The following is a 7,910-nucleotide window of genomic DNA, read 5'->3' as shown; positions in this document are numbered from 1 at the left end:
TTTTGCTAGAGTGGGTTGTCCACAGCTTCTTACTCCTTGAAGGTCATATGGACTATGAGGTCCACTGCCCTGGTGCTGTAGTTCATTTGTTGCAATAGCAGAAAATATGTTTGGCAAAGTGCTTGTTAAGGGCAAAAGAGGCCCCTGAAGGTGGAAAAGTGGGTGTTCTTAAGTTACAGGAGACAACCTGGTCCAGGTTGCCTTTTAGGGGCTCTGACACCTGGTTTATCACCTTCTTGATGCCATTATATTTGAACACCTTCTCCTGGCAGTATTTCAGATACACAGGCACACATTAAGGGTAGTAACATGGAAAGACATGCCAGTGCTAAGATTACTTTTTCACTAGCTTGGCAGTGCCAGTGAATGCAGAGATGTTATTAGGTATATCATGTGGCTATAGTGTCACAGTTTCCTAGATGGACCATGCACAGCCTTCTGAGTGGAAAGGGACATAGACTGTGATCACTATTTCTTCCACAATGTTAAAGTTATCATGGATAACCTTTGCAAGGTAGGTGAAGAAGTAAGTGGTACAAGAAGCATCATTGATGATATTGAATGGACTGACATTCTTCTCATGGTTTATACCCATCAAAACAGGGGGAGCATCAGCACAGGGGCAGAGATAATGCTCTTCAACTTTTACCCCTCAAGTGGCTGGTGAAATTATTAGTACATCAACCTGTGGTCCATGGCCCCTTCAGGGTTGAATATCAGATATTTTCATTATGATTCATAATAGTAGCAAAATTACAGTTATGAAGCAGCAATGAAATAATTTTGTGGTTGGGAGTAACCACAGCACGAGGAACTGTAAAATGGTCATAGAATTAGGAAGGTTGGGTACCACTGTACTAGTATAATTCATAACATGCTCAGCACCACCACCACCCTACTTGAACTTGGTGCTTTCCCATAAGATTCATAGCTTGTCTCTTTTTAAAGGAATTCTTTCTATGTTCTCCCCACTGATCTGTAACGTTGGCTCCAGCACATGTTTCAACATCATATTTCTGAATGATTATTCTCTGCCTTTCCTTTCCCAAATCTGTTTTAGAATTAGACTGTCAAATCACATGAACAATCCATTGATATTTGATTGAAATTTGACATTTTAATTTTGGAGAAAAATGATTTTATAACATTGGTTTTAATTAAGAGACTTTAATATAGTTTTATTTTTCTAGAATTGTAGAATATTTGACCTGGTAATCTGTCAGAAAATTCTTTTGGGTTTTTGAAGTAGATAATAATTTAGACCACAAAGTATAATAGTCCTTTTTATCCCCCCCCACACTTCCTCTTGGTTTGGTATGCTTAGTTTTATTTCTAGTGTAGTAAAAAAGAGATGCAACAATAATGGCCATTCCTATAGTGTCTTTGATTTTTAAAGGGGCTCTGTTTAACATTTTAACTTTGTCAAAAAGGAAACAGAGGCAAAATAAGATTTTGAGTGTTTCTTTCCGCAAATAGCCATTCATGAACTGGGAAGCTCTAAACTGGTTTGGAATTCGCTGAAGAGCTGTGAGGAAACAGCTCCTGTCTAGGAGAAGTAGAAAAGTATAGACATCCGTCCATCCAATCTATCCCAGGGGTAAGTGTCCCTTGACATGATTATAACTTTGTTGGGTACTTCTGAATGGAGGATCTTCAGTTCTGGTTTATTCTAATGGCCATTTATAAGGAATTATTTGTTTTAATTTAAATTGCTACATATATTAGCAAGTTAAGGAAAGTATAAGTTGTCTATGATGCCTGTTTAGGACTTCTAGTCACTGCCCCGCCCTTAATTTAATATTTTTTGTGAACTTCATATATCAGTTCCACACCTCCATCACTCATGTCCCTCCCTCCCTGCTCTAAGTCTTCCCATGTCCTCCTCTGAAGTTAATAATCCCTTCTTCTTTAATATTGTTACAGATATTTATGCACCCCCACATACATACAGATTACCAGTCTCCATTTTAATTTATATCACTTATTATACTTCTTGCAGGTTTTAAAAAATTGTTGTTCAGTTTAAGGAAATTTTCTTCAATTTAAATAAATATTCTTATTTATTCAGTGTTTTAATTAAGAAAGAATGCTGAATTTACTTAAAGTTGTTTTCTATATGCATTTAAATGATAGTTTTTTCCCAGAATCCCTTCCTCTCCATAATTGTATTAAGAAATTTTTATATAGCCAGGACAAAAGAGACTTATCAAGATATTTTCTCTATGCCTTTCAAGAATAACGATGCATTTTCTAGTGTTGTTTGAGTTTTGACTATCTACTCTATGATAATGAATGACTCCCTTTCTTAGTTTTATTTCAATATTTCATTCACGTATTAATGATTACAATATTTAACTGATTCAGAAACTTTTGATGGACTTGTCTTTCTGAAAGCCCAGAGTCTTCTAGGAATTGCCATGGTGGTAATGTCCATTTGGGGAAATCACTGCTGAAGCATCCTTTTCAGGCTTCTTTTAACTCATGTAATTGTTTTCTTTTTATTCCTTTCCTGATTTTCACTAATATTTCTATTTGGCTCTTAATTCATTGTTCCTTGTTCACATATGGTCTGTGAGGTTCTTAAGACCAAGGATAATATTTTACTTGATTTTTGTACTTCTAATATCAGTGGCTGTCATATGTGAGAGAAGTGGTTGATGGAAGAGAGAAACAACTATAACCAGCATGTGTGTAAAATTATCTATTAGTATATGACCATAGCCTATTACTAAATGTTCTTGAACTTAAGATTTACTATTTCTAATATAAATACTGTAATGGACCTACTTTCATGATTATAGAGACAGGACTAAATCAAACAGTATAAGGTGGCTGGTTCCTAGTTATTTATTATGCTTGATGAATTACACATGGATTGACATAGGACAGGAGTCTATTTTTTAATGGAAATCCTGTTATATTATTTTAAAAGTTATACTAACTTTTCCCTTAGAGCCACAAGTAATAGAAACTGGTCCCTACCTGCAGTTGTCAAAGAAACATCAGCTTCAGGCTATTTGGCAAGGATTCTCTGCACAGTGCTGTCTGATGTACAGCTGAAGTTAATAATCCTGCTGTTTCTCTCTGGCTAATGATCCTCTCATCATGTCAGATTTACAGGAGAGAGCTATAGGAGGCCTGACCAGTGATTCCATCTGGAGCTCCATTGTACGGTGACTTGGGAAACTTGTCATAGCATGCCAGCTGCCTCAAAGCATACCTCTTATTCTCAGAGAAAGTCAAGGACATAACACTGTCCCACTCAGGAACAGTATTTTCACCAAGAATGCTAACATAAGGTATGAATATTAGGTATATGTCCTAGTTAGTGTTCTTTTTAAAATAGATTTTATTTAAATTAGAAACAATCTTATTTTACATATCAATCCCAGTTCCTGCTCCCTCCCATCCTCCCATGCCCCACCCCGAGCCCCCATCCCATCCCCCATTCACTCCCCAGGGAGGGTGAGGCCTTCCATGAGGGATCATAAAAATCTGTCATCATTTGGGGCAGGGCCTAGGCCCTCCCCTGTGTATCTAGGCTAAGAGAGTATCCACCCATGGGAAATGGACTCCTGAAGTCCGTTTGTACACTAGGGATACATTCTGGTTCCACTGCCAGAGGCCCCATAGCTCCTAGCTGACACCCACGTTCAGGGGGCCTGGTTTGGTCCTGTGTTGGTTCGCTAGCTGTCAGACTGGGATCCATGAGTTCTCACTTGCTCAGGTCAGCTGCTTCAGTGGGTTTTCCCAGCATGACCCTGGCCCCTTTGTTCATCACTCCTCCCTCTCAGAAACTGGGTTCCAGGAGTTTGGGTCAGTGCTTGGCTATGGATCTCTGCCTTCAGCTACTGGATGAAGGCTCTAGAATGACATTTAAGGTAGTCATCATTCCCATTATAGCAGAAGGGCATTTAAGGTAGCTTCTCCATTATTGCTTAGGGTCCTAGTTGGGGTCACCCTTGTGGATCTCTGTGCAATTCCCTAGTTCCAGATTTCTCTTTAAACATATAGTGGACGTTGGTGGTGCACACCTTTAATCCCAGCACTAGGGAGGCAGAGGTAGGTGGATCTCTGTGAGTTCGAGGCCAGCCTGGTCTACAGATTGAGTTCCAGGACAGGCTCCAAAGCAATACAGAGAAACCCTGTCTAGGAAAAAAAAATCAAACCAAACCAAACCAAAACAAAAATCCAAAACATAGCTAGGTAGCTTTCTTTATCTGTCAACTCAACACAGTCTAGAATCACCTGAGAAGGGACTATCAACTAAAATATTGTCCAGATCATATTGACATATGTATATGTCTATGGGACATTGTTTTGATCATGACTTGATATAGAAAGACTCAGCCCATCCTGGGTAGCACCATTCTGCAAGCAGGTGGTCCTGAGTTACATAAAAAAGCTAGCTTGGATAATAAATCTGGCAGAAAACCAGAAAATAGCATTCCTTTTCAATTTCTGGTTCAAATTCCTGCTTGAATTCCAACCTCAATAATGAAATGTGAGAAGGAGTGAAATTCAAATAAATCCTGTCTCTAAGTTGATTTTGGTCAGAGTATTTTCTCAAAAAAAAAAAAAAAACCAGAAAGGAAGCTAGAAGAGTATGGATGTAGTATGTCCACATGTTTTTATAAAATTCAATTAAATATATACAAATTATTCTATAAACAATGATTTAAAATTTTGATGTGTCATTTAGAGGAAACATGATACCTATGCATGCTTTCTTAAAATCGTTCAGTAATTCCCAGGGTCCAATAGATGTAGTCAAATCCCCAAAGTTTATTTAAATCATTGTATTGCTATTTATATCCTGCTTTAACAATTCTTCTTCATTATTTCTCTTGAGACTGATGTTCCTATTTCATGAATTTCTGCCTCAGAAATGCTAATCATTTTACTGTCTCTGAATCTTTATTCAGAACTATCTGTTTAGAATGTTCCAGTCCAAGAGAAACATCTGCACATGACACGACTGCTCCATTCATGAACTCACAGCAGCTGCAGTTTCCTACATGAGACCTGTACAAGATCAAGCCAGTTAACATTCCAGCATGGATTGGGGAAGGGACAGCTGCAGTTTCCCTAACTAAGGAGCTAATGCTTCTTGAGGAGGGAGAGTCAGTTTTCTTTAATGGTGTGATCCCTGGTAGGATGACCATGCTCCAGTGATGGCTCAAATCCGTGAGCAACAAAATTGGAAACAGTGGTCTATGAGAGATTGGGGAGAGATAGGGAGGGAGAGAGGAAAAGAGGCGAGGCGGGACATACATTTTTGGAGGAGGTGGGGAAGTAGGGGATAGTTATGACAAGAGTTGGGGGAGAAGTTGGGTGTGAATATAATAAAAAATAAATTTTATGCATATAGAAAGTTCTTAAGGAATTAATAAAAACATCATATTAAAGAAAGCTCTAGTCCAGCCCCAATTTTCTAATACTTAATTCAATTGGTATGTTTTACAGGTAGCTTTTCTTAATCCAAGCACTAAGAATTAATGTTTTACATAGTTATTGAATAAATAAACACTTAAAACAACATGGCATTTTAGTTGAATCATTCATTAATTTGCTATTGTACAACAAGAATTCAGTTGGAGACTAAAGCTGTTTATTTTCAATCAGCTCCAAACTATCGGGAGATAGAAAAGAGGGAAGATTATCTTATGAACTGTTAGAGAAGAATCTTAAAGTATTATGATGGCTTGGAGCACAGAATGAGAAAATTTAGCCTGTTGACCAGAACACCTATCTGAGTCTTCTCGTGCTCCAGCCCTTGGACTAATTTGAGATGATTTATATTATAGTGGCTAGATTCAGACACCAACCATCTTAAGAAGCCAAGGAAAATGGTTAGGCTATTTTCTGAGTTAGAAGGTGCGTGACATCACTTCTGCCATTGTATATTGTCAGGTCTTGATACAGGTCCATTCAGGTTTGAAAGTAGAGACAGAGTCAACACAAACAGTGAGAGTATTAGAGTCAGCATTTGAGTCAATGGGTCTCAGAGCTGTGACCATCTTGGAGAATACAAAGGACTATTTACCCCTTGGTAATTTCTGTTTGCTTAGTCACTGTACTCCAGAAGGAAATCCTTAAAATGCAACACAATCAGGAATTTGTTTTCAAAATTCAAAAGAATTAGGGTTCCTGGAGAGTTGATATTCTATTCTGGAGCTATGCCTTGGAGAAAAGATTTCTGAGATAGGACTGGTTGGTAGTTGCTGGGAAGAAAGAGAGTCTAGAAACCAGGGACTGAGAGAAGAAAGAAAAAGCCAGGGCTTGTCAAGACCTGACTGGGGTTTTCTAATACCAGCTGATAAACCAAACCTTGTTTATCCTAATTTAGGTGTAAATAATTAATTACATGATAAAATAATGAAATTTGCTTTAGTTTTGTTAGGCTTAAATAATCAATCTGAATAAATAAATAATTAAGCTTTAAGCTTTATCGATTATGATTTATTTACACATGAATGTGAATGGACTTAAGTCTGATTGCTTGTGACAGAAATTTAATAGTTTCTAGAGAGGGCATAATGGCATGAATGGAGCATCCCAACTGTTTTATTACTTTCCCCCTGAGACTTAGGCTGGAGGACAAGATGATAGTTTGGCTCTCTAGGCTTCTAGTCACTCTCTGCTATTTCTATCATTTAGAGATTCAGTATGCAACACTACTAAAAGTCTCAAATGTGTTTATGGAAACCTGTGTTTTAATTTCCTCTTCAATACTTAATAGCAGAATTAATTAAGAAAAAATATTGGCTTTGAAATTTCAGATATCTCTAGCATGGGCACCATAAAGGTATTGTTTTAAAAATGTAATGAGGATTGAATGTGAGGATGCTGTGAAGCTCAAGCTTGGTGCAGTTTCCAGAGCTAATGAGGTACTCAGTGAATAAACAAGAGCTGCTATGATTACAATGATGTTTATGCATTTTCTTGAGCATTTGTTCTGCCAGTGCTTGTATAAGTTGCTTCTCCCATGATACTGCTCAGGAAGTTCCAGATACCCTATCAGCCTCCAGGTGGAACCCTTACCCTACAAAATCATTCCCATACAGACACAGGAGAAAAATGAGAGACAGAGCAAAAGCATCAGTGACAAGAACTGCATTGGTCAATGAGTGGTTAGAAGAAGCCCAGTCCAAATTACTGAAATGTGTGCAAGGGCCCTCTAGTGTGCTTGAGTGCTCCTCCATGCCTCGCTTAATTTGAAGTGCCCGATGGCTATCTTGCTTGCATTGTGATGAAAATAGTAATGGGGGTATAGTTAATAGTCTCCTTTAGGTTTCTGCTGTCCATTATGACTAGGGGAAACTCTAAACCTCTTGACCTTTCTGTGGATTCAGCAATATTGCAAATCAACTACAACTTCAGAAGTGTATGAGAGATAGAATTGAAGGGAAAGGTAGAGTAAGGAAGACATAAGCATCTCCTTCCTTTGACTATCTATGTGATCCAATTAAAATAACTTGTCTGCTATGAGTCCATTTTCTTATCTAGAAAATGAGACTAACAAACCTGCCTCACAGAGTTGTGAGAACTAAGTACAAAGCTAAGCAAAGAGCTGGTGGTGTCAGTCAGTGTGATTTTTCCTTATTTCTCAGCTGTATTGGGCAGTCTCATCAATTCTGCATAAAATAGAAATTTTTACCCTTAAACAAGTCTGGAGTAGGCAGTTGTCAAGTCTGAACTACTTTTCTTAGTTGTTTAGACTCTTCTCTTATATTCTGCTGGCTGTGGAGATAGGTGAAAAAATCCAGTTCTTCCTTACTAGTCAGAGAGCTAATTTGCAAAAGTTTGGAAGAGGAACATAAATATTAAATTCAGGGAAAGTAGCATGTTGAGTGACTATTATCAGTTATATAAGAGGTTGGAGTATATAATGAACCTACTGGTAGTAG

At 37.9% G+C, this 7,910-nt stretch overlaps 1 long non-coding RNA gene across 1 annotated transcript; it reads left to right on the top strand.

Moving 5' to 3' along the window:
• Positions 1–1,319: 1,319 nt before the first annotated feature.
• LOC107979431 lies at positions 1,320–5,541 on the top strand. Its single transcript, XR_003483826.2, has 3 exons — positions 1,320–1,597; positions 3,113–3,299; positions 4,926–5,541. It is a non-coding gene; the product is annotated as an uncharacterized LOC107979431 (long non-coding RNA).
• The last annotated feature ends 2,369 nt before the right edge of the window (positions 5,542–7,910 follow it).

This window comes from Cricetulus griseus, chromosome 3 (assembly GCF_003668045.3).
Source record: "Cricetulus griseus strain 17A/GY chromosome 3, alternate assembly CriGri-PICRH-1.0, whole genome shotgun sequence".
In the NCBI taxonomy this organism is placed as follows: Eukaryota; Metazoa; Chordata; class Mammalia; order Rodentia; family Cricetidae; genus Cricetulus; species Cricetulus griseus.
This window is presented reverse-complemented; position numbering and strand designations above follow the sequence as displayed.